We start from the raw sequence: 22,200 nt of genomic DNA, 5'->3' as shown, positions 1-22,200 counted from the left end.
CCATCTCATTGTGGCTTCTCCTTTGTCTTTGGATGTGGGGTATCTTTTTTGGTGAGTTCCAGTGTCTTCCTGTCATTGATTGTCCAGCAGCTAGTTGTGATTCTGGTGTTCTCGCAAGAGGGAGCGAGAGCACGTCCTTCTACTCTGCCATCTTGGTTCCTCCTCTAAAATGTTAATTTTATTAAATTTAAAAGATACAGGAAAGTGCAAGGAAGAACAATAACAATCATCCATCCTATCTTGTTCCCATTCTTACCACCTTTACCGCTACCACCCTTCAGTTCTTCACCTGGATTTTTCCCATAGCCTCCTTATTCTGTTTCTATCCTTGCTTCCCATGATCTGGTCTCTACACAGCAGCCAGGTTATTTAAAAATATAAGTCAGGTCAAATTATTCCTTGCTTGAAATCCTCTCTTAGCATCTTGTCTCATTCAAAGTAAAAGCCAGTCTGCTTACAAGAGAGCCTAAAGGGCCCTTTATGACTGTCCCACTGTCTCTCCTCTCTTTGTCCAGCCCCTCTGAGCTCACCTGCTGCCTCCATCCCTCTGAGCCTTCTTTGTGGTCTTGGAAGATGACAGGCATATCCTGATCTAAGGTCTTTGTCTTTGATGCTCCTTTTGCCTGGAGTACTCCTTCCCTTATATACCTCCATGGTTTGTTCCTTCCCTTCTTCAAGTCTATGCTCAAATATTACCTTATCATGTGGACTTTTCTGGCCACTCTCTCTGAATCCCACCCTAGAACACTTCATATCACCCTTACGTGGGTAAGCATATAAATTGTCATCCAAAACAGGATAATTTTGAGATTGAAAAGGAACCCCAGTCATTTAGGAAACAAGAGTCATAAACTGGGACTGGCTCTAGCAAACTGGAACATATGGTCATCCTGCTCTTAGACAGATATTTTTCTTCATAGCTCATCTTACTACTTTCTAACATAGTACATGTTTACTTTCTATGTGTTTTTTTTCTGTTCTCCCCTTCTCACAAGCTCCTTGAAGAAAGGGCTTTGTTTTTTTGCTGTTGCATTTTCAGCACCCTGGACAGTACTTACTACATAATGAGTGCCCAATAAAGATTTTTCAATAAATGAATGGATAAATACATATTCCCAACATCCAGAATTAGCCACTGGTAATATCCTGGCATATTGATTTTTATTTTTTTAAATTGATAAACATGCATTATCAAGTCAATGCTGGATAGTACAACCCTCTCCTTCCCATCACATCTCCTAGAAATTCTCATTAAGTAAATATTATCTTAGATATCTTCCATGCAGATAGAAGATAGAAAAATAGAACTTGAATAAAAATAAAGTTATATTATTAACGATATTTTCCAAATGAATGGTATTTTGTTAATTGTGCTTGAATTTAAAAGTGGAAAAATAAATGAGTAAAATTGTTGAAATTCAAATAAATATTTTTTTAACATAGGGATTTTATTTCTTAAGTAAACTCTTTAAGGATGGAAAAAGAGAATTTTCAAAACACTAAGTGGTTGGAGTCATTAAAAAAGACTGTTTTGATTTCCTGCCTTGAAAGATAAAAAAATTAGTACAATAATTTGTACCACTTTTTCACCTCCCTCCTGAGTTTTGTTATATTGTTGTTTTTGCATTGAACAGATATAATAATTATAATTCCCACAGTTGTTTAGGATTGATTTTATATTTAAATTGATTCAATCTCACTGCCAGTCTCTTTATTACAGATACTTTATTCTAAAGATCTTTGTATCTGTCCATCTCCAATAGGTTGAATTTCACCATCAGGCAAACTTTCTAAGAAATGCCCATGGCTCCTGTGTTATTTGAGTTATATTTTGGGGTTACACTTTCCTCCTGAACTTACACACAGTGCTTCTTTATTTTCTGGCATTTAATGTTCCAGAAGCAACCTGCCATCTTTTTCCCTGTGAAGATGATCTATACCCCCTATTCCCTACTCTGGTTTTGGTTTGCATGATTCTAAAGGGTTTTTGTGTTTTTTTGTGTTTTTTTTAAGTTTAAAAATTTAACTGGATTTGTTTTACAGTTGAGTGTTTTGTTTCAAAATTTCCTAGAACACAGTGTGTTCTTTTTGATCTGCATATACAGTTGTTTATCCATTTCCAGAAAATTTTCTTATAATTTTACCTGTGGATGCATCTTCTGTTTCATTCTCTGAATTCTATTTCAACACATTACCCTTGTACTGTATAATTTTTGTATTTCATTTCTATTAGCTTTTGCCTAATAGTTTTACGCTGGTTTTTATTTTTGAAGGCACTGTGATGATCTTATCTCTTTTCTGTGTTAACTAATATGACTTTCAGCATTGTCTACTCTGTTCCTTGTTTCAATTAAATTATCTCATTTCATTCTGTTTTATCAACTAGTCTTTGGACTCTTTTTTAAAATTTTGAGTTTCTTAAGTTGTTTTATGGCATGAAGCAATTAATTGTATTGGTTTTATTCTATTCTTTAAGTTATGTTTTTCTTATAGCTTGGTTTCTTTTTTGGCTTTTGCATGCATATTCTTTGCTGTAATATGTTTATGTAATGTCCATGCCATTTCTTTCTACCTTGCTTAAGCTTGGCTGGCTCTGACCAGTCGTCTTTACTCCAATATGATGCAGGTAACTTGATCCTCTTCCTAGAATACTTTGAAAGCAATTCTTTCTTTTTTCTTCCTCAAGCTGGGGATGATATTTCATTCTCTCCACTTCCTGTCACAGAAGGAAATGGCAAGGGAGAGAAAACTCAGCATTCTGAGAATATTCAGGCACTGCTCTTTCTCCTAAAAGAGTGTTAAATGCCATGAAACAGAGTTCTTTTCCCTTATCTGGCGGAGGGTGTGCCATTCTAGAGGTTTGGGGTCACTTTTACAATTTAATAAGTAGCTCTGGAGCCTTCACTTCTGAACGAGCGTTAGCACCATTTCCACCTTTCCTGGTTTTACTTGTTTCTCCTCAGTGGTTTCCATTGTATCAGAAAAATGAACCAGGTAGGCATATCTATTCTGCCCTCCTTCCAAATTTTTGGGTACAGTGAAGACCTGCCATTCCCTTACATGTTCTTTCTGCCCCATTGAACACCAAACTTCTTGCAGGAAGCTGCTGCCTTATTTTCTTCTTGTCTCTATACCTCCACAAATTATTTTTCCTGTGCCTAGAATTTCTTTCTCTCCCTCTCTCTGTCCTCTTCTTTGCCGTTGCCTTTTTTAATTTTTATTTTTTTGCGGTATGCGGGCCTCTCACTGTTGTGGCCTCTCCCATTGCGGAGCACAGGCTCTGGACGTGCAGGCTCAGCGGCCATGGCACAGGGGACCAGCCTCTCCGCGGCGTGTGGGATCTTCCCGGACTGGAGCATGAACCCATGTACCCTGCATCGGCAGGCAGACTCTCAACCACTGCGCCACCAGGGAAGCCCTGAGATATAAATTTTGATTGCTGTGTGAATTAGGCTAGTAATGACCGAACTTGATTCAAGTCCTCTTCTCTGGGTTATGGAGACAGCCCAAGATCAATGTGGGTAAATATTTTGAGTAAGCCAGTTTCTCAATGATATCTGGAGCAATTTTTACCCAATAGTATAAACAACACTTGAGACTCTTATCTGATAGTTTAATATGTCTTTAAGTGATCCACCTAACATTATAACCCAGGAACACTTGTTTTTAGATGTCATTTTGAGGTCCCTTTAGGATAAAACTAAGCAAGACTGATGGATAAGATCACTTCACTGTTATGCTTTGGTTGTCAAATAATGTGCACATGATATTCAACCCACTATTTGTATTTCAGTTTTCAGGATCCAGTAAGATTCATCAGTGGCTTTCATTTCTCAAGAACTTCCTCATACTGATCCTAGAGTATTATTTACAGCAGTAGTTTCTGCTGACTAATAACTCTGCTGTCAGTAACAGATATCATGAAGATGAACTTGCAAGCCTTTATGTAGCCTGTATTGCTTGTGTAGTAAAATGCTATTTGGTGTCATTCAAGTGAATTTCCATTTGGAGATATGATTTTTAAACTTTCTATTAATTCACCTTACTAGTTAAAGACTATTTCTGTCTTTTATTAAAAGGGTCTCATGCTCTTTTATGTTGTTGTGTACAATGTACTAAATAATTTTTGGCTTGTTAGTTTAACCATTTTTGGAATTAAAAAAATAAGAATAATATGTCACTGTAGAAACAATTTGGAACTAAATAAACCTGCTGGGATTTAAAAACACCTCATTTCTTCAATTTCTGTCGCTAGGCTTCCATATGGATGTCATATTACTCATTCTGAATGTGTCATTTGCTGCTTGAATCTGATTTATATATCTATGGAAGTTGGGCATGTTCCCATTGCAGCCATGAACAATGAAAGTTTTGAAAATTTAACCAGTAGCATCAAGCTGTTTGGTCATATAAGTAAGGGTAAAAGAGACTTTGAGACAAATAAGCTTTTTTATGATCACATTAAATATGTACGTTGCAGTATAAAATATCTCAAGGGTTTACAATGTACATACACATGACCCTGAAGATGTCACTTTATATAGTACAAAACCTCATAAACTGTTCATCTGACCAAAGACTATCCATCTTCCTTTTGTGGTTGAGGGAGAGAACTGAGTGTAAGGCCGTGTCTAATGTAAAGTTTTTTCCTCAAGGCATAGTCCTCTGAAATAGTTCACCTTAATGGCTGCCCTTATTTATGTAGTCACTGTACTTTTTTTGATGAATCATGATGACACTGAGAGACACTCTGAGAAGGATGAGGACATTATGGCAGAGCGATTTAACAAATGTAGAAACTTCTGCTCCATTACGGAATTGGTGCAGGATCAGGCTATGTCCACATACTCAGACCAGACCAATCTGCATGTTTAGATTAACTTGTCCAGAGAAATTGGAAATTCACCCTATCCCAACGTGTTAAGACAAAAAACACCCCTTTTGAAATAATCCAGAAAGATTGCTTTCTTTGTGTGTTTAGACAGAGCCTTGGCCTGTCAAGGATATCACACACTGTTCTCATTTCTTTATAGCAATCTATGCATAAGAATGTTCTATGGGTATTTATTTTATAAATGAGTTAAAATTTGACTCAACAACTATTCAGTAATGCTACTTTTAATTAGGGTTAAATTAAGAATTTTAGTTATAGATAATAGGTAAAAAGTGTCAAAATTGATTCGTGTCCCAAAGATACCTGTTACTTCTCATTGTAAAATTAAAATAACCTGAAACAGGACAATGTTCATTTGTCTGATTTAGCTGAGCTGTGAGAAGGGGGTTAAAAAAATAAAGGCCATCACTTTTTCCTACAAGCTGGGTTGATTTTTCCCTAATCCTGTGATGAACCTCATTCTATGATTATTCATAGTTGGGGATATAAAGTAAGAATATAAAGCTGGAAAAAGAAAAGGATAATTATGTACTATATCTATAAGAAAATATAAGAGGAAGAGTGTTTATCTATGGATTCTTTTTCTAAATAATGTCTGATGACCAACTTGACTGGTTAATTACCCTTCCCCCACCCCCCAGCCCCAGTCCCAGCAACTTAGTTGGCTAAACTTGGACAATTGTTTTGCTACACAGACATTTTCTATAAGAAAGTTAATGTTGGAGGGGAAAAAATGTGACTCCAGTCTATTTTAATACTTTTATAAACACATATATGTGTTTATAAACAATGTATAGAATTGTTTTGCCTATTTTGAATGTAGAAAAAAGATATACATATTTACTTTTTTCATCAATTTTATGTTTTTAAGATTTATCCTTGTTGTTATATATTACTTTTACTCTTTTTCAAAGAAAGGGTTAAAAAAAAGAAGAGTCAGTGCTTTTTTCCAGAAACTGATGTGCCAAAATTCCTTTGTATCATTCAGACAGTCATTTTCTTATTGTCTGTGCAGTAAAACAATTGCTAAGTTCATTTAACTCATTGGGGAAAACAGTCAAATTTGTTGGAAAAAGTAGATAAAAGGCTGCAGCAGAGTTTGGCATTCTGTACTCAGGGCAAGTCTAATGGCTCCTGCCTATTCCCACTTCTCCAGGATCTTGAGTTTGCTTCTTCTTCTAACCTCCTCTTTGGGCTCTATAACTCACCACCTGCTATATCCTCATCTGTTCCTCTCCTTCCTTCCTTGATGGGCATTTTGGTTTAGACTAACTTTAGCCTCATCACCAAGGCAAGAGTTATTCTTCTTTCTATTCTGGGACTCAGAATAGGAATAGGAATAGTTCGGGACCCAGGGGAGGTTAAGACTCCCAGGCATCCTCTGAGTCTGCTATTCACACCCCTTCCCTGCTTTTGAATTCTTACCCCAGTTGTAAGTATCGGTCACCTAGAGTCATGCAGGCATTGCTGGTGAAGTAGTTTGGATAAGGGTAGCCTAATATTTCTGTCTTTTCTATCAATTCCTCAATGTATTCTACTTTTTTTTTTACATCTTTATTGGAGTATAATTACTTTACAATGATGTGTTAGTTTCTGCTTTATAACAAAATGAAACAGTTATACATATACATATGTTCCCATATCTACTTTAAATGAACACTTTTGCTTGTGAAAATCAAACCAAGAGAAAGAAAGAAGCAGATGACTTCAGTTAGGTGTGTGTAAGGCACCTAAAACAGTGCTTGGCACATGGAAAACTGTTAAGAAGTGGTGGTTATTGTGGAGATCTAAATATAATGAAATGGTAGAGTTTATTTTCAAGTTTTGTTCATTTTTATAAAACCAGGAAAATGTGTATTTTTTTTGCTGTTTAGGCTAAGAAAGAACAGGATACTGCTTTCTGAGTCACTGCTCTTTTCCGCCTTATTGTTGGAGGCAAACGGGAGGCCTGAGAGCACTGCAACACTAGAGGCAGGGCAAAAAGCAAGGAAGGAAGCTGATGTCACCTCTACAGATATACAGCAGGCCCATGACAAAGAGCAGGTCCATGACTGATGGCAGCTGCTATTTTGAGAAGAAAAAACGTTGCTGGGAAAGAGAATTATATAAGGAAATTTTTTTCTTTTCAAAAATGTGTGAGGGGTAGAAAAATCACTGTAAATATAATATATTTAACTCATATTCTATGATTTATTCTTTAAAGAACAAATATCATCTGGGGCCAGGTATAAAAAATGAATTAATTTCCATAACTATCACAAAATTTTGTTATAATTGCATACTTTCCAAGTGACCTTTAAGCTATGATAATGTTTGAAGTTGGCTTTCCCAATGGATAAGTTGCAATTATAAGGTAATAGTTATAATAGCTCAGGTCACAAGTGGAATAATTGAATATCATTAACAATGACATTTGATTATGTTTCTTCATTTTTTTCCATTGATATGCCAGGTTCCTCGTGAAATCAGAGACCATGGGGATTCATTATTGCTAGGGTTGATGGTATCGCAATTTTATAACCATGTAATAAATCAGCATTTAATACTGAGAGATGTCATCTTAAACTAGAAGGTTGCTTTTGTTTTAAAGAAGACTTTTGCAAGGAGGTGCAAAAGAAACCATTCAGAAAATTCAGGAGATAAAAACCCTATCCAAGCAAGTGAATCTTGGATTTTTGTAATCGTTTGGTTTGGCACAATATCATTCATGGTTAAAAAAAGTGGGGGGGGGAATTAAATGTCAAAAATCACTGAGTCAAAATTCTCTTGACTTCAGTTTTGTACTCTTCTGTTTCCAGTTTTTGTTTTTTTTTTTTCACATAATTCTTTCTCCATCCTGGTTAGCCTTGTTCTTCTCTAGCTCATTTCCCACGCTAAGAGAATCCATAAATATAAAGTTCTATATAGAGTCAGAATTCTCTCAGAAATGCAGATTTGCATGACTGTCAAAGAAAAAACATATTTATCACATTTTTCTCATTTGATTCAATGATTATTTTATTAGGTCAGGCTGGTTTGGGTTAGGACCTTCACAGCCTGAGTTTTTTTGTTTTAAATATTCTTTAAATTATCATGTTGACATTTATTATTGGAATTCTAGATTTTGGCTTTCCCACCAACCAGAGTCTATTTTGGGGTGCTTGGAGGCCTTGTTTCTATTTAAAATGAAAGGAACATGTGAACCTGGTTCAAATGGCTAGTGTGTGTGTGCATGTGTGAGTTTGTGTATATACACATATAACTGCCTTCAGCATTATATACACCAACATCTTGGTATAATGGAGGTTTTGGAGTTCACCCTTGATGAAACATAAAATTTCTGACTTTAAAATGGAGGCAACTGCAGAATGCTTTGCATTATTGTTAAATCTAATATTTAATATAAAACCATGTATTTCTCAGTCTCTTACTACATACTTCTAATTCATTTTCTTTCAGAAAAAATAAAGAAAAAAGTGTATCATCAAATATGTGGATGAATATATAATGCAACATTTTACATTTTAGTTATTGACATTTAGTCCTCTGAAAAGCCTGATTAATTTGCTAATAAATGAAAATGGTTTGTTTCCAAAATAGCTACAACACTGTATTTCACTGATACAGCTTCATGCTTTTCTTATCAAGAGCAAGATATTAGGAGGATTTATACTGCATATGGAAATGTCAGCTATGGTGTTCCGATGTCTCAATGAATGTTTACTACCCTAATCATTATTCAATAGTTGCTTTCAGTTTAGGATTACATCTTTAATATCACCAGAAAAATTTAGACAAAACTTGACAAATCTGGTAGTAACTCCTTATGGTTCTTTTGCGGGTGTGGGGCTTGATTTATTTGCATACTTATCTAATGGTCAACATTTTTTATTTTTATGGCAGATAGATTTACTGCTGTAATTTAGTTTGACTACTATATTCAAACCAGTTAATTATATTGATCTAAAGATACATTTTAAAAGAGACTATAAAGTTAACTATGTTTATAGCAACATGAAACCACATTTTCTAGCATGTTGTTGTTTGACCTTGAGTTACTAACACCAAATAAAGGTGAGGGTGATTCTGAAGTAAAAGCATAACAGGTGATATGGATGGCAAAGCTGACTACTCATGGATGTCTCAAAAGCATTTATATCTACATCAGTGGGTATTTTTTGAGGCAGCTGAAGACTGGGCCTACAGGACCAGAATAGGTGCACCTTGGTTGTGGTAACATGATCCTTATAGTCGCTTTTAAATATCTCTACAGTCCAACAGATACTTTCCCAAGATTTAGAAGGCATTAAAATATGGATTAGAATTTTTTTAAACTTTTTCATTTTAACCCCAATTCTTAAATATTTAGGGAGAAAGAGCTGTGACAAAGTGAGAGAGTGGCATGGACATATATACACTACCAAACGTAAAATAGATAGCTAGTGGGAAGCAGCCATATAGCACAGGGAAATCAGCTCGGTGCTTTGTGACCACATAGAGGGGTGGGTTAGGGAGGGTGGGAGGGAGATGCAAGAGGGAAGAGATATGGGAACAAATGTATATGTATAACTGATTCACTTTGTTATAAAGCAGAAACTAACACACTGTTGTAAAGCAATTATACTCCAATAAAGATGTTAAAATAAATAAATAAAAATAAAATTTAAAAGAAAAGAGAGAAAAAGATTGGCAAATGGAAGGAGAGACACAATTCAAATACTGGTTATTAATATGGTATTTCAAGTATATAGATAGTTTTCTGGAAATGAATATTCATAGTATTAATCTTCTTACATGATGGTAAAGTAATAGATCTATTTGAAACAAAAAGCATTTTTAATATTTTGCCAAAATTGTTATTATATGTCTATCATCTATCATTTGTTGTGAACCATTTGGATATAAGTTGCAGACATCATGACAGTTCATCTCAAAATACTTTAGAATCCATGTTACATACCATAATGCCATTGTCACACCTAAGATGATCAGTGGTAATTCAGTAGTATCAGTTAATGTACTTTTATATTCAAATTTCTACAATTGTCCCCAGTATGTTTTTAAGAACTGAAACAAATGTTTTGATATAATATTTTGCCAAGTGAATCAAATTCTCATATCCATGTCATAATTATATTTTCTCAAAATAGTCATTGGCCATTGAATACGCTTGAGTTTCCATGGTCCCAAGCCACCACTGAACCCACTAGAGTAATTTGCTGGAATGAGAAATGCTAACTGCCAAAACCAAACAATGTTAATCAGCAACCAGCCTGACTATGATTTCCAAGGTGCTAATCACTTGGAAAAATTGCCTCTCATTGGCTCAGTCTATAGATAATTACTAATTGAAAAGCAGCTAGAATAGTGAGAAGGTGTATTAGCATGTTAATAGTTCTTTGCACCCAGAGGAATGGATTATAAGTTATGAAGCCTGCATTAGCCAGATGGACAGGATTACTTAGCATGCTGGTATTACCTGGCATCCTGTGGTAGTTGAGGGTAAACAAAATGACCATAACCATTTTGGCATAGTTTGTCATTGCTCTTGGTGGTGGGAGATAGGGTTTTATTCTGTAGTTAGCGCACTAACTGAGAGTCAGTAATTCTGGATACTAATAAATAGCAAAGCATTTAGTCCTTTTGTACATTGGCTAAAATCTATCTTCATGTGCTTCAATTTCCTCCATCTGTAATAAATGAAATGGGAAGCTCATTTAATCTCTTTACATATCTGTTTCATCATCTGTAATATAAAGAAGCTGAACTAGAAATTCTCTAAGATCCTTTCCAGATTTGAGATTTTATCATACTGTGTAGATTCATGCCCAGTAACAGATCTGGAATGGGAGAAAAAGCAGGGTAAAAGCAAATATGTTTCACTAAATCAATATTTCCAAATGAAAACAACATATAAACAAATATACCAGGGATGATTTTATGTTTCCCAAGTCATGCAGCCTGCCTTTTTGGCCTACTATGTGGATATCCTTCTCAGATAAGTAGATGATTGTTTTGTTCTTTCCTGGAGCTGTTACTTCTATACAGGTACTGTGGAAATCCTGAGAAGGAGAGAGGAGAGATTCTCATCTCATCCCATCTGAGAGCCTGGAACACTCTATTGAGCTCAATAGGCAGAAGGGATGTTACTTTCAGATTTCCTTATTCAGTGGTTTCAATTGTACTAAAGGTAAAACAATTTGACAGAGTAAAATTTTTCTGCATTTGTGGCAATGAAGAGTCCAGTTTGTGTCACAAGAATCTTTTCTTCAATGAGTACGTGGCTTTGATGAGAAATATTTCTACTATTGAACATAATGACAATAACTAACATGAACTGAACACTTCTACTTGACAGGCATTGGGTTAAATGTTTTACAAGAATTATTAGTATATTATAGTTAATCCTCATAAAAAACACCATGGTATTGGACTGCCTCATATAATAGATTAAGAAACTAGAGCTTAGGAGTTTAGGCTACCCAACTAAGGTAAGAGGTGGAGCTGGAATTTAAAGCTAGGGCAGGCTCAAAGTGCTCATTGCCGTTCCTGATGCTATATCTAAGGTTACAGAAGGCTTGGGTCTGCTAAGCAGTACTTACAGCTCCATGCCTCTCAGAAGAGACCTGGGAGTTTCAGAAAATCCTGAAAGTTTTCCTTTGTCTTCCCTGCTGGTTAATTACTCCTGTTGCCTGCAGCATACACCTTGGTAGCTTCTTAACTTTCTAGGCAGATATTTGGCAGTTTTGTTGTAGAAGGCATTTAGGAATTGGGGGTTGGCTCCAAGGTCCACTCTAGTCAGGAATATCTTCAACTCACTTGCAACTCATAGCATACATGTGGGTTATGATTAGTATTTTAGTGCCAGCACTTAGACTCTTCTCAGTGTGATGCCCCTGACCTGTCACTTTGATGTTTAACAGTTAATAGGTGGCATTGATAAGGCATGTTAAAAAATCAAATGTGTTGATGTGTTACTTCTGTAGAAGGTCCCTGCTTCTCTGTCACAATGAAATAAGAGATACCACTGCTTATGACCTTAGTTTGGTCAGTAGCTCAGTATCATACTCCTGCCATGTTTTGTTGGCTCCACAAAGTACCTTTCTCTCTACTCTGTCTAACAATGACTCATTAAACAGCGTAACACTTAAAGAGCAGAATTCAGATACAACTTACAGTTTTATTTGAAAAGGTTTTCTTCTTATCAATCAAAATTTAATCATATAAAAGAATGGAGGGAATTTGAAAGATATTTAAATAACTATTTTGATAATAATTAGTGGTATGTCCATAAAATACATGGTACCTCACTGTTCATCTCAATTGAAGTACCCTGGTATCTGTCCCCAAAACAACTGATTCCATTGCTGTATATCACTGATAACCTGGTGTATTAGTTCAGATATTAAAACACCATAGACTGGGTGGCTTAAATAATAGCAGTTTGTAGCTCTAGAGGCTGGGAAGTCTAAGATCAAGGTGCCAGCAGATCCAGTATCTGGTGAGAATCTGCTTTCTGGTTTGCAGTTGGTCTTCTTGTATCCTCACATGATGGAGAACAGAGGGAGAGGAAGCAAGTTCTCTTGTGTCTCTGCTTATCAGGGCACTAATCCCATCATGAGGACTCCACCCTCATGACCTAATTACCTCCCAAAGGTCCCATCTCCTAAAACCATCCCACTGGGGGTTAGCATTTCAACATGTGATATGGAGGGGACACAAACATGTAGTTCATTAATCTGGTTAATAATTATTAGTAATAATAATGGTAACTTCATTTATCAAATACCTCCTTCATCCCAGGCCCTGGGCCAAATATTTTAAGAGTATTATTTCAGTTAATCTGCAAATAACCTGATGAGATAAATACTAATATTAAGTTTTTAAAAATTCCTTCTTAAAAGAAGTCATCGAAGCAGTTAAAACCTATGTTGAACAGTAAAGAACTTAAAATGAACAGCAGTTTTGCACACTGTTTCTCTCTACTCCAAATTCCACTCCCTCTCCCCAGAAGCAACCTCTTTTAATGGTTTCTAATTACTTGAGTATTTATTTTCAAAACTTCAGACCTATGCTAATTCTTCTGCTTAATAAATTTAGTGGGCTCTGTATTGTATTATTCCATTTATATGAAATATCCAGAACTGACAAAGCAATAGGGGGGAAGAGCAGATTAATGGTTGCCAGGGGCTGGGGTAGGGGACAATGGAGGGTGACTGACTGATTGCTTAGTGGGTATGGGGTTTCTCTTTGGGGTGATGAAAATGTTCTGAAAGTGGGTAATGTGATGGTTGTGCACATTGTGAATATACTACTGAATTATACAATTTAAAATGGCTAAAACAGTGAGTTTTATGTTATGTGAATTTTACCTCATCTATTAAAAAAATTAGATGGCTCTCTGGTTAGAAAGTCACCTACATTATCCTTTAACTTATGTATATTTCATACCTATATTATTATTTTAAATGCCTTCTATCATCCTCTTTTTAGAGTTGAGGAAATTGAGGCAAAAGAGGTTAACTTTCCTAAGGTCTTATAAATAGTAAATGCAGGATTTGACCTGAAGTACTGTAACTCCACAGACTGCACACGTAACCCCTGTTCACCATTTCCTTCCAAGATGGCACTTTTGGTGGCTGAAACTATGTAAATGAAAAGGAAGTTGACCTTTGATTAATCCTGCAGTTGTCTAGAGAAAATTTGTCTCGTACATGAGAACTTTTACTTAAAAAAATGCCATTGTATCATATCACCATGATCACCCCAATTACTGCACGTGAAAATAGGAGTCCACTAGTGGATTGAAGAAATGCCATTAAGGGAATTCCCTGGCAGTCCAGTGGTTGGGACACGGTGCTTTCAGTGCCAGGGCCAGGGTTCGATCCTTGGTCGGGGAGCTAAGATCCCGCAAGACGAGTGGCATGGCCTATAAATAAATTAATTAAAGTAAAAAAAAATGCCATTAAATTGATTGAGGAACTAATTAAAGTAGAACCAATCGGTTTGGTGCATGAAGGGTTACGGTAGCTTCCTTCTAATGTCTGTTTAAAGAATTGATTTGAGAATTAAGCAGTTACAGCTTTCTATTACATTTATGCATACCCCTTGACTGCTAATAGTATGAGTCAACTGCATTCCATTAGCGATCTTAGCAGCAAAGCTAAGATGTGTAATTGATTGTTGGTGTTGAATGAATATGTCTAATAAGCAGCTGGAAGTGAAGTTTCCAAAAGTGATAGAAGTAGCCTCCTTTCATCATTGCAAGGAAGGGCAGGGGAGAAGAGAACCCCCCTTCCCTCCCAGGGCATGCAGCAGTTCTAGGAAATAGTTTTCACTATTGCCAAAGGTCCAGAATGCTTAAGCAAGGAGTGGAAATGGTATCTCAAAAGAAAATGTATTTTCCAAAAAGGTAACACAGCCCTGTTTATATACAGGGTTATAGCCCTGTTTTGTTCTGTTTCAATGTATATATTTTTAACATTCAGGAATTCAACAAGCAAACATTTATTAAGCATTCGACTCCGACGGTGAAATCACTGAGCTAGGTTTTGTGGGGACAAGGGTGTGGAACACATATCTACCCTTGAGAAGTTTTTTTTTTTTTTTGCGGTACGCGGGCCTCTCCCGTTGCGGAGCACAGGCTCCGGACGCGCAGGCTCAGCGGCCAGCGGCCACGGCTCACGGGCCTAGCTGCTCCGCGGCACGTGGGATCTTCCCTGACCGGGGCACGAACCCGTGTCCCCTGTATCGGCAGGCGGACTCTCAACCACTGCGCCACCAGGGAAGCCCTACCCTTGAGAAGTTTATAGTCAATTGGATTGGCAGGCAAGATGTACATACAGTGTGGAACTCCTAGGATTCTTTGATTCAGGATAGAGTTAATCAAGCTCTATTCTCTGTAATGCAGGTGACAGCACTAAAAGAATCTAGAAACATTTTTTTTTCTTTTGCTCTTAGTACATAAAATACTATCTTGTTTTTTCCCCAATTTAAACAAAATACATCTCCTAACCACATCCCTTCTCACAAATATACCTTTTGAAAAGAGTGTGGCATGATTTTTGGGAGTATGGGCATAGATGGTTTTGAGTCCAGTTTCTGTCTTTCACTAACTCCTGAACCTTGGCTGAATTACTTAACTTCATTAAACCTCAGCTTTCTTATTTGTAAATTGAAGAAAATATGATAGTTACCTTACAGAGTTTTTGTGAGGATAGAGGCGATAATGTAAAGCATCTAGCAAATTGCCTAATATATGACAGACACTCAGTGATAGCTTTTATTATTGTTATTAATAATAACATCGAAGAAATTCTTAAAAATGAATTACTCCTAAAGCTAGCTCCCAAACTCAGCAATTGATATCATTTTAGTGTATTCCAGTCTTTGAATATATACAAAATTTATTAACATAATTATAATTTCTCCATTAGTTCAAAATATTGATCTTTGCCAATGGCAAAGGTTCCATCTAATATACTTCCTCAACCCCTTGTGTACAGTGGGAATCTAATATTATTTGTTGACAAAATAAGTCCTCTGTTGACTCTGTCTTCCTTGGTTACCTTTAGCTCTCTCCTGCCTTTCACAAATAAACTTCCTGAGGGGTTACCTGCATCTCTGAACTCTCAGATGGTCCACAAACTACTGTGACTGAACTTTGGTGCCCACCACTTCTCTAAGCCTCACTTACCTAGGTCAGCATGACTTCCTAACTCCCACTTCCAACAGACACTTTCAGTCCTTACCTTCTTACTGACTTTGGAGGCACTTGGGTGCTGTTAACTGCCCCCTCCTCCTGGAGATACACACTCTGGGTTTTCCTGTCACTTCTTCCTGTCTTACCTTCTCTAGGATCTTCTCTAGCTTTACAGTCCAAGTGACTTGTATGTGATGAATCGCGTTCCACCAAAATTCATATATTGAAATCCTAACCCCCAGTGGCTCAGGATGTGACTGTGTTTGGAGATAGGGCCTTTAAGAAAAGTAGTTAAATTAAAATGAGGTCATATGGGTGCACCCTAATCCAGTCTGACTGTTGTCCTTTTAAGAAGAAGAGATTAGGACACAAGCACGGAGGGAAGACCAGGCAAAGATATAGGAAGAAGGTGGCTCTCCACAAGCCAAGCAGAGACCTCAGAAGATAGCAACCCTGCTGACATCTTGTTCTTGGACTTCTAGTGTCCAAAACTGTGAGAAACATTTCTGTTGTTTAAGCCCCCCAGTCTGTGGTATTCTGTTATGACAGCCTTAGCAGACTAATGCAGCGATCTTCCGGACAGTGAATCTGATTGTGTCACACCCCAGTTCAAAACTCTTAAGTGTCCCGTACTAAGCTACAGATCAATACTTGTATTCTTGTAGTAGCTCACTTGGCATTCCTGACTTGAGCCCTGATTTGCCATGTCTCACCGCATGCTATCCATCTTAGTGCTCCGGCCATCTTGCACTGCTTCCTGGGTACTCATGCCTCCTTCGGTCTGGCACACTCCTGCTCCCCCCCTTCTGCCACACCTTCTCTTGGCTAACTTTGGGATCCTTCAGGTGTCAACTTCCTCTTGAGTCTTGCTGTGCTCTCCTAGCCCTAGTCCCTGCATTTACTGCCATCCAGCACCTATCAGACTGCTGTAACTGCCTGATTACTTGTTTGTTTCTCCTTGTGGCATGTACTCCTACCCCCAACCTCTTCCTGCCCTAAGTTCCTTGCTGGCAGGGAAAACATTCCCTTCACTTGTAACACCAGAGACTGACAGAGTACCTGGCATATAGTAGGGTCTTAAGATTTGTTGGATGAATGAGAGCCTATTGCTTAGCAGAAGAGAAAAACATTTTCCTAATTTTGATGGTTAGCTTAATAACATTGGATAAAAATATTAAAGTTACTTCAGTTCTGTAGATCTGGCTTTAAAAATTGTCCAGTCTTCTGTACTCCAATTCTTGGAGTATAAATATTCCACTTTGCCTACTTCTGTTGGTAAATTTCTCAACCTCAGAACTCTTTGTTCTGTGAAGTACCCATGGCTGGAAAAAAAAATTCAAAACAGACAGCATTTCAATGTGAAATAGTATTTTATTATATTTTATCCTCCCTCCATCCCTCCCTTCTTTCCTTCCTTCCTCTTTATTTTTGGTCTATGTAAAACCAGTTAAAAAAAATTCAAAATGTGCCATTTTGGAGATGATCAATTTACCTTTTGAAACTACATAAATGGGGACACATTAGAAAAATGAGTCCAAAAAGTTTGGTCTTCATATGGTAAATTTAATTGGTATTTCTAGCACTGGAGGAGTCATTAACCAGTATTGCTGGCTTAGAATTTTTTTTTTTCTTTTTTGCTGGTGAAAGAGAGTGGGTGAATTTGTGCTTAACAAAGCTCTGAAAGAGTTCCTGTGTGGACACCAATTCTACAAAAGTACTTGGAACCCAGGATATATAACTCTTTCAAAACCTTGGCATTAGAAGTTTGGCATTGCACACCCTTCAAAGGGGAAGAAGGCTCTGCATTAGGAATAGCTGCCTGGCTCTAAAGAAATAATTTTGGTTCTGGAAATGAGCCAGAATGAGAAAAAAATTTCATCTGCTAATGATTAACATGTTTATTGTTAAAGCTGATTTTCTGTTACAGCAAAGATACAGCTGAGAGTTTCTGAATATATATATATGTATATATATATGCACCTTCAGGCACAGTCAACATTTAAATTTTTTAAAGCATCCCACACACTGAGGATATTTATAAGCATTGAACTAAAGAGAACCAAAATTGGCTAGCAAAAATATGCAGATTACCGGAATATTTAAAAGTTTTAAATATAAAGAATGGAGATCCTCAAGTAAACTCCATGGTATCACAAGTTACTCTGCATTTTTTTGAAATAATAATAAAGGAAATCAGGGAAAATCAAACTACTCTCTTTAGTTTGAAATTAAAAACAAAAACCAAAACACCAACCTCTCAAAGCTCTTACAAAAATACCCTTCTATGTAATTAAAAAGAAATCTGCCTAGCTGAATTTTCTTTGATTTATTTTGTTGACCACACTTGACTTATGGTACCTGTAAAAATTGACATGCTTTGGTGTCTGTGTATTCCCAGAGCAGAATTGTATCAGAGCCTGACACTAAAGCACTCTGTAGTTACTGTTATCAAATGCTGAATCTCGTTTTAGCACTGATAAGAGGCCCCTAGTATAAAAACACTGGGCTTACAGATGATAGAAGAAAAATGTATTTTGTGGTAGAACATGACTTGCTTACTATGGAAGTATCTCCAGCTGCCTAGAAACGTTGCCTAGCAACCCTGGAAATACAGAAAACCTAATATCCTCTTCAAGTTGCTTGTGGGTAAAGGGATTATTAAAAATATCAGTTAGAAAAGAAGGACCACAGAGTTTGTTCTTGGGCACCACAACAACTAATACTTTCTACTTTGATAGTGCCTCTGTGCCCTTTTCCCACACAATTTCCAGTGCTTTGCCTGTGTTTCCCCATGAATGCTCTAGTTGATAAGTCTCAATAGTGCAGAAAAGAGAGTGATTTGCAAAGGTCATGCCCTTGCCATAAGAGGATTTGGCTCCTTTTCCCCAGCCCTCTGACTCCAGGCAGCTCTCTGCTTTGGTGGGTAGCAGCCAGCCAGCAGCAGCCTCCAGCTTTGATTGCTGCCTGTTGCCCCAGCGACCAGCTTCCTTCAGACCCAGCAATTTCTGGGAGGATTGCATGATTTGTCGTTGGCTGCACTGTCTGCTGGTTGGCCAAGGCTGTGGGCAGTTTGTTCCTGGAAGAGCACCCTAACCTCCTGCCCTCTGGTCTGATGCCTTTGTTTCTGCCCACATGTTCCATTCAAGTGATGGCACAAAGCTCTGAAAGGTGATTGCCTCTACAGCAGGCAGATATATGCTGTGTTGTAAGCAGAGCAAAAGGGCTGAATGGGCTCTGGCTTTACTCTATTCAGAGTCCCTGTTTTGTTCACAGGATTAGAAAATTGTTTAGCTGGACAAATATATTGATGGACTTTTTTTTTTTGCGTGACGGAAAGTAAGTCTTCCTGAATTAATTTGAACAAATGAGTTGTTTCCACGCTGAAATTGAGTACAGCTTCGAGTGTGAATATATTCTCCTGGTCAACTTTCAAAAGCCCTTTTCCACTAGAATTGGAACTACTCTTAATAATTGTAATAGCACTGTCAATAATAAAGATAGCACCTTAAATGTCCATATTACTACAGTCTATAGAAGACTTGGATATCTGTGTTCTCATAAGATCTGCATAACTGTCTTTGAGAGGGGCAATGTTCTCTCTTTTATAGCAGTAAAAGGGATGCTTAAAGAGGTAAGATGACTTGTTCAAGGTCATTAGCTTGTAAGTGGAAGGAATGTTCTTGAACCTGAGTTTTCTGGCTTCCAGTCCAGTGTGATTGTTAATATTAACAGGTGTTTGGGTTAATAGACAGGAGGCCTGTCTAAAGGAGAAAGTGCAGAAGTGAGCAGTATAAAGACCCCTGGACTGGAATCTCCTGCATGATTAGGGGGAAATCACAAGCTCTGTAGACATGGATTTCCCCATCTGTTATATTAGGAGTTGAGCTAAATTATCTCCGGATCTTAAAATTCTTAATAAAGAATGAAAGTGGCATGAATAAAGCCACAAACCAGTCACCACTGCTGTGAAAAACTTCAGAAGTAGTGATGGCACGTTGATGGTTCATTAAGGAGTCAATTCCTGGTTTCAGGATCAGTCTTCATTTAATTTCTTTTCTCCTGAAGAAGTAATTTTAGCTTTTCATCAAAAGCCTGAGGAATGAAAATATCAGTCCTAATTTCCTGTTCCTTTAATGTTAATTGAGTGCTCACTTTAGTCCTACCCTGTGCTAAGCACTTCTCATGCGTTCCTGAGTTAATCATTTCAAGAGCCCTGGGAAGGGGCTGGTATAATATGTCCATTTCATAGAAGTTGCAGTTCTGATAGTTGTGTGTCTGGATATGCCCAGAGTTACACAGCAAAGAAGTTTCAGAACCATACTGAAGCCTGGCAGACTGACTGCCATCCAGGGCTTTTACTCACAGTGCTTCACCGTCTCCGGGGCATGGCTCTGAGGAGGCACTGTGGCTGACTCTTTAACAAAGAGGCCTTCATTTTGGGAGTTCATTTGAGCTTGATTTATTTACAGTCAGGGTGGATTATGCATGAATTCACGTGGATTTCACTATACATCATTAAGACCTGGACCATATTATATTCCCTCCTTTCACTTCCAGTATTTCTCCTAACTAAGGTGGGCCTCCTCCCCAGCCCCCAGACCTTTACATATATACCAGTGATATGCAAGACCTTGACATGGACCCATACATAAATGGGTCCTGAACTAGAAACTTTCTGTTAGCCTTCTCATCAGTTTGGCTCACTCAAAGGTGGACTCATTATAGTCTCAAGAAATCCTCAGGCCAAGTTAACTTTTACTAGATCATCATAGCCTAGAGTTTCTAACTATGTGGTCAATGGACACCTGTTTTAGAGTCATCTGAGGATCTTTTTTTCATTCAGATTTCTGAGGACGACACCTCAACCTAATGAGTCATAACCTTTGGGAAGGTGGAACCCTGGAATCTGTATTCTTAGCAAACTGCCCAGGGGACTCTTGAGCACACTGAAGCTTAAGAATCCCCAAAGGGCATCTTATGTCTTTTAAAAAAATTAGATGCATGCATGGTGCATGATCCCTTCCTTCTCCATTTCACATCTTCCCTCTTTTCTACCTGGAATGGAAACCTTAAGGGCCTCCTCCCCTTCTCTCCATTTATCTCTTGCTCTTTTTCTGCTATTATTTCTTGCTGCCTCCTTTCTGCCTCTTGTGGTTAGGAAGAACCACAGTCATGCAGGAAAGAGCTGTTTGCTTCTTGCATATGTGCAAAGTTTACATAGCACTTCTATATCTTTCAACTTGGTAATTGTCCAGTATGGTCGTTGAAGAGGTGCTGTGCATACTTCACAGGCTGCTGAATTTCAATTCCACAGAAATCATCAGTCATTCCCCCTTCTGGGCTGGATGCTTGCATCTCTGTCAGTGAGAGTCACCAGACCTTGAATGTGAACACTCAAGGAAGATGGTATTCCCGTCAGTGTTGCTAGATAGGGTACAGATCTGCAGCACTTTGAGCCTTGTTCAGACTGGCTTCTCAGTCTTTCTCTACTCATTTAATTTCTTTCACTTTCTTTGACTCCCCAGCCCCCATAAGCCATACCCTTACTCATCCATGAATAACTTCTTTCTTGCATGCTTCCTCTGGAACAAGTGCCACAAAGAGGTCCCTTGGAAGGACTTGAGTTTCTATATTCTTATAATCTCTGTGTGTGGCTGTTTACATAGAAACTGTCAGAGCCAGAAAGAGAGAAGTAGGCAAGTTATGATGGACAGAGCCCTACTCCTCTGCCATTGTTTGGGTTTAATCACGTCATGTTTGGTTTCACTCAAAATCCTCATGCCTTGCAGGGTTGAGCTGGCTGTTCACAAACACTGGAGTGTTAGTCTTTTTCTATCTGCTCAGCAGCATAAAAGCATGATCCAGAATATGTTCTCACAGTGCCTTTAGGCTGTCCTGGTGGAAGGGGGCTGTATGGGGAAGGGTACTGAGGGACTGGGACACATTGCATATTTTCTTCCTTTGGAGTATCCCAGTGAGGAATCATTTAAGAGAGGAATGTGGTTAATTTAGCTTAGCCCACAATTATTCTTTTTTTTCTGTTCTTTTTCTTTTCTTAGTTCCAGCATGCGGGATCTAGTGCCCTGATCAGGGATTGAACCTGGGCCCCCTGTGTTGGGAGTGCAGAGTCTTAACCACTGGACCACCAGGGAAGTCCCAACCCACAGTTATTCTATCATCAAATGCTTAGTAACACAGTAACCATCTGTAGAATTCTCTGGGAAATGTAGCTGAAGAACCAAGGAGTTTGTCATTTAACTGGTAGATTAACCATAATTTTTACTCCTATTCTTCCCTCTTTGGATCCACTACTGGGCATTTGCTCCTGTGTTAGAGGAAGCATGGAAGACAGGTCCCTTTGTTAGGAAGGGCTAACAGCTTTTTCAATTTCCTTCTGATTTCAGGATGCATTTTTAATCTCACCCTGACATTGTAGGCCATGCCTCGTGTTGTACTAACTACCTTTCCAACCATCACCCCTCCTGTGTTCCTGAACATTCTCTTTGCTCTGGCCACCTGCTGCTTCATGTGCTGCATGCTTTCTCAACTTTATGACTTTCCTCATCCTGTTCCCCATGCTTAGAATGCTCCTTATTTTCAACTCTCTCTTTTATGAAGCCTTTCC

The sequence above is a fragment of the Phocoena sinus genome, chromosome 2 (genome assembly GCF_008692025.1).
Source record: "Phocoena sinus isolate mPhoSin1 chromosome 2, mPhoSin1.pri, whole genome shotgun sequence".
Lineage (NCBI taxonomy): Eukaryota > Metazoa > Chordata > Mammalia > Artiodactyla > Phocoenidae > Phocoena > Phocoena sinus.
The sequence above is the reverse complement of the archived record's forward strand: the minus strand, read 5'-3'. Positions refer to the sequence as shown.